This window comes from Salmo salar, chromosome ssa01 (genome assembly GCF_905237065.1).
Source record: "Salmo salar chromosome ssa01, Ssal_v3.1, whole genome shotgun sequence".
Lineage (NCBI taxonomy): Eukaryota > Metazoa > Chordata > Actinopteri > Salmoniformes > Salmonidae > Salmo > Salmo salar.
The window spans coordinates 336,016-342,209 of record NC_059442.1 but is presented as its reverse complement, the minus strand read 5'-3'; the positions used below and the strand labels follow the sequence as shown (position 1 = coordinate 342,209).

Sequence of the window (6,194 nt, the reverse complement as noted above, 5' to 3'; positions counted from 1 at the left end):
TTAGAAAATCATGGGACATGCTATTTTATGTCAATCATATTGCTGCTTGTAGCCTATAACTGATGCTTTGTGGTCTTATGCTGCCATCTATTGGAAATATTTAGCAATTAAAAGTTATTAATGCACATTCAGACGTTGGTGAGGCAGCTGAGAATTTAAAAAAAAATGGAATGTGTCTAGCCTACTTGAGGCGCCCCGAAAATAATATTCAAAAGATTGGTCCTTGGATACAGAGGGGTTAAACACTAAAGTTACCATCCATCTAGTGAAGAGAGGAGAACCGGACAGAGGTAGCCAGCATCCGTCAACGAGAGAGGGAGGATAGGATAACTAGGATGCTGCTGGTAGAGTAGCTAGCTAGCATACCTAGCTGTACCGACTAGCTAGGATAACTAGGATGCTGCTGGTAGAGTAGCTAGCTAGCTTACCTAGCTGTACCGACTAGCTAGGATAACTAGGATGCTGCTGGTAGAGTAGCTAGCTAGCTTACCTAGCTGTACCAACTAGCTAGGATAACTAGGATGCTGCTGGTAGAGTAGCTAGCTAGCTTACCTAGCTGTACCGACTAGCTAGGATAACTAGGATGCTGCTGGTAGAGTAGCTAGCTAGCTTACCTAGCTGTACCGACTAGCTAGGATAACTAGGATGCTGCTGGTAGAGTAGCTAGCTAGCTTACCGAGCTGTACCAACTAGCTAGGATAACTAGGATGCTGCTGGTAGAGTAGCTAGCTAGCTTACCTAGCTGTACCAACTAGCTAGGATAACTAGGATGCTGCTGGTAGTGTAGCTAGCTAGCTTACCTAGCTGTACCGACTAGCTAGGATAACTAGGATGCTGCTGGTAGAGTAGCTAGCTAGCTTACCTAGCTGTACCGACTACCTTGGCTAGCTAGCAGGACGTTCGTCTGTCGTTTGTCTAGATGATGATGACGAATCCGGTGAACCACAAAATGAAACAAGGATAGAGAGTGAAAAGGATCTGGCTTCACTCATACTGTCCCTGACCGTAAAGCAAAAAGCTAATTGAACAATAAACTTCTGCGTCTCAACACTGTAGTGAACTCCATCGTTATTCCCCAAGATCACCTCAGCCCACTCTGCGCGTAACCGGACAATATGCTTGGCGCCACACCGTACGGGGACGCGGACAGTTCTGTACGGGGACGGGGACAGTTCCAGAACTCGGACATGAGCAGTGCCACACAATCAACTAAACCCAGTCTTTACAGTGGGTTACATTAGTAATATTCATTTTTCTTTATGTTAAACAAACATTTATTATAATAATATTTTGAGATCTGGGCCCATATCCACAAAGCGTCTCAGAGTAGAAAATTGGTCGTATAAGTGCTGAGAATAAAGACATTTTACATTTACTGGTTAAATTTAAGCTGTGCATGAAGTCTCTAGTCCCACCTAGTCGGCAGATATTTAGGACACCTCGTGAGCTGTCCTAAGTAGTTAAGAGTTAACAGCAGGTGTCTTGATAATACTATATAATAATGCAGCGAGTCAGTGGTTCCTGCACCACATGTAAATACCTTGTAGTAGTAAAAATAATGTTTTATATTTCTATATGATCAATCCATTAATAATATAGACCTACTTGCAACAGTATGTCTTGTGCTTTTGGCAATGATTTATGTATAATATTTATGTATCACAAGTGATACCATGTATGTCTGCATAGCATTTTGTCTTCATTTTGGCAGATTAACTCATGCTTATTTCTGAAGATCAACTCTATTTTTCACCCAGTGGATAAGGAGTTGGAGCTGTGACAGGAGTTGGACCTGTGGCTGAAAGGTGGCTGGTTTGAATCCCGGTCCGAGCGCTGGAAAAAACAGGTGGAATTGATCTGACCACTGGAGGGCTGCTGGGTTCACATCCTCAAAACATGAACCTTTTGTTGATCATAACTCGAGAGGTTCTTCTCACTGAACCCAAAAATATATTTAACTTTTAGTGATTCCATATATTAAGGAAGTGATAGAAGCCTTTTTGGTTCTATAAGGAACCTTCTTTTCTAAGAGTGTAAAACAATACACGTTTTTCTTTTGATTATTTAATTATCTACATCATGTTATTTCAAGTTATCCCTTTGGAGCGCAACATCACGTTGTTAAAAAATTATCCTAAATTGGGCATGGCTTTAAAATGGGCAATTGAAGGCATCTAGGGTGTTCCAGCTAAACAATGGATGTATAGCGTTTTGCAATAAAAATAAAATTATACACAATCTAAAGCTATTAATTAAAAATCTGAGAACAGTAATATTGAAGGTACCCATAAGCAACCATTTCTGATTAAAAAACAAATGTGAACATTTTTGGAAATATCATTTTTGAAATAAACTATTAATAATTCTTAAACAAAATTGTCATCTCACCTCTTAGATTTGGTGTCATGTTCCCCAGAGAGACTCATTTTAGAGACAGGGTACCCCTCCTGTCTCTCCCCAGAGAGACTCATTTTAGAGAACTGACCCCTAAACAGAGATCCAGCATATTGATTGTGGTTAACACAGTGACAACTAAACAGAGATCCAGCATGTTGGTTGTGGTTAACACAGTGACAACTAAACAGAGATCCAGCATGTTGGTTGTGGTTAACACAGTGACAACTAAACAGAGATCCAGCATGTTGGTTGTGGTTAACACAGTGACAGCTAATTATTGATTATCAATTGTTCACATTTCTTAATGATCTCTTTGAGAAATAAAACATTAACTAACAGACATAGAAACAGACAGGTGATTTAAAGCATCACATGAACATGTTGTTGTGACATTTCATCTCCATGGTAACTGTCAATAATAATAATAAGTTACTGTTTGTTAAGGTAGTTATAGACAGAACAACAACAATAACAATAATAATAATAATAATAATAATAATAATAATAATAATAATAATAAGTTACTGTTTGTTAAGGTAGTTATAGACAGAACAACAACAATAACAATAATAATAATAATAATAATAATAATAAGTTACTGTTTGTTAAGGTAGATAAAGACAGAACAACAACAATAACAATAATAACAATAATAACAATAATAATAATAATAATTCACTGTTTGTTAAGGTAGTTATAGACAGAACAACAACAATAACAACAACAATAATAATAATAATAATAATAATAATAATTCACTGTTTGTTAAGGTAGTTTTAGACAGTACAGCAACAATAACAATAATAATAATAATAATAATAATAATAATAATAATAATAATAATAATAATAATAACAACAATAATAATAATAATAATAACAATAATAATAACAATAATGATAATAATAATAATAACAATAATAATAATAATAATAATTCACTGTTTGTTAAGGTAGTTATAGACAGAACAACAACAATAACAACAACAATAATAATAATAATAATAATAATAATAAGTCACTGTTTGTTAAGGTAGTTATAATACAGCAACAATAACAATAATAATAATAATAATAATAACAATAATAATAATAATTACGATAATAATAATAATAATAACAATAATAATAACAATAATGATAATAATAATAATAATAATAACAACAATAATAATAATAATAATAATAATAATAATAATAACAATAACAATAATAATAATAATAATAATAACAACAATAATAATAATAATAATAGTAACAATAATAATAACAATAATGATAATAATAATAATAACTATAATAATAATAATAACAATACAAATAACAATAATAATAATAATAATAACAATAATACTAATAACAAAAATAATAATAATACTAACTATAATAATAATAATAATAATAACAATAATAATAACAATAATAATAATAATAATAATAAGTTACTGTTTGTTATGGTAGTTATAGACAGTACAGCAATAGTAACAACAATAATAATAATAATAATAATAAGTCACTGTTTGTTAAGGTAGTAATAGACAGTACAGCAACAATAACAACAATAATAATAATAATAATAATTTAATAAGTCAGATACAAATAATACATAATAATAACAATAATAATAATAATAATAAGTCACTGTTTGTTAAGGTAGTTATAGACAGTACAGCAACAATAATAATAATAATAATAATAATAATAATAATAATAATAATAATAATAATAAGTCACTGTTTGTTAAGGTAGTTATAGACAGTACAGCAACAAAAATAATAATAATAATAATAACAATAATAATAATAATAATAAGTCTGTGTTTGTTAAGGTAGTTATAGACAGTACAGCAACAAAAATAATAATAATAATAATAACAATAATAATAATAATAATAAGTCTCTGTTAAGGTAGTTATAGACAGTACAGCAACAACAAGGCCGTCTCACACTTATTTTTATTCATTAAAATTAGGATATTTATTGTCTTTCAATCTGTTCTTTTCTGTGTATCTGAGAATGTAGACAGAAGGGCTAAAACAGACATGATTAATCTGAGGGGGAAATCATTGATGCATTCAGAAAGTTTATTTGCAACAAGTAAGAGATTGTATATTATGTCATGTAGGCTAGGTTATAATGTATAGTAGTGGGTTGTTAGTGATATGTAAAGTAGACTAGGTTATAATGTATAGTAGTGGGTTGTTAGTGATATGTAGATGTTATATTATGTAAAGTAGACTAGGTTATAATGTATAGTAGTGGGTTGTTAGTGATATGTAGATTGTGGTATATACCTCAGATATAGACTACATATCATAGATGACCAGTCTAAACCTGTTCAGAGGGTTAACTTTAGAAAACCAGTATATCTAGCTTGCGTCATAGTAAACCCCTCAGGCTACGTTCAGGTTTCAGCATCAGGCAGGTATAAATAGCCGAGTCGTAGGCTACAACCTGGGTTGTATTCATTAGTTTACTCCACAGCCAACAGTTTTGAAATGTTACAGAAACAGTTTACTCCAAACACTGTACAACGTGGACTAAACAGTTTCTCTGGCCAAACGTTTTGCTACGGTCGGCACTAATGAATACACACAACCTGTTTTGAGGAAGTGTTATTTGTGGTTAGGCTTTCCACAATACTTATTTGTCTCTCTTTCACACAACATACCTTCCTGAGTGAAAAGCATTAACAGTTGATTAGAAAGAGAAAATGTTTGTTTGTTGCTTGTTGTGTTTTAAGGCTGTTTGAGAAGACAAGTCTATAGACCTATGACAGGGTACACTCTTAGAATAAAGGGTTCCAAACGGGTCCTCCGACTGTCCCCATAGGAGAACGCTTTTGGGTTCCAGGTAGAACCCTCTGTGGAAAGAGTTCTGTATGGAACACAAAAGGGTTCTACAAAGCCAGAAGTGTTCTACCTAGTACCAAAAAGGGTTCTACAAAGGGTTCTCCTATGGGGCCAGCCAAAGAACCCTTTTAGATTCTAGATAGTGTAGGAGCGATCACCCTGGGGCACACAGATGGGCACAGAACGAATTCACCCCACATATCTAATTTATATCAAAAACATTTTAAGGAGAGTAGGACTGTTATAACACTGTCCACCAAAAATATCATCAACTATATGAATACACATAACAATATCATCAACTATATTAAAACACATAACAATATCATCAACTATATTAATACACATAACAATATCATCAACTATATTAATACACATAACAATATCATCAACTATATTAATACACATAACAATATCATCAACTATATTAATACACATAACAATATAATCAACTATATTAATACACATAACAATATCATCAACTATATTAATACACATAACAATATCATCAACTATATTAATACACATAACAATATAATCAACTATATTAATACACATAACAATATCATCAACTATATTAATACACATAACAATATCATCAACTATATGAAAACACATAACAATCGTTGTCTTACCTTTTATCTCTCAATAGAAACAGAGTCTGAATGATCATTGGGGTCGTGGAAAGTTACTTTTGTTTGCTCAACTCATTTACATATCAGGTTCTGCCTGCTCTCGCTCTCTCTTTCTCTCTCTCTCACACACACACACACACACACACACACACACACACACACACACACACACACACACACACACACACACACACACACACACACACACACACACACACACACACCCAACCAATGTAACAAATAAAACATTTAGTAAATTAAACAGACAGCTACAGAAACATATCCTTGACTCAAAAGTTCCAAAAGATTTTA

At 32.7% G+C, this 6,194-nt stretch overlaps 1 long non-coding RNA gene across 1 annotated transcript in view; it reads right to left on the bottom strand.

The window, feature by feature from the left end:
• LOC123726721 (uncharacterized) overlaps positions 1 to 5,946 on the bottom strand; it is a 7,613-nt gene extending 1,667 nt beyond the window's left edge. Inside the window, exons 1-2 of the long non-coding RNA XR_006758843.1 lie at positions 5,883 to 5,946; positions 2,389 to 2,487 (exon numbers count right to left, since the gene is read on the bottom strand). This is a non-coding gene — a long non-coding RNA (uncharacterized lncRNA). The remainder of the gene's footprint in view (positions 1 to 2,388; positions 2,488 to 5,882) is intronic.
• Positions 5,947 to 6,194: the final 248 nt, after the last annotated feature.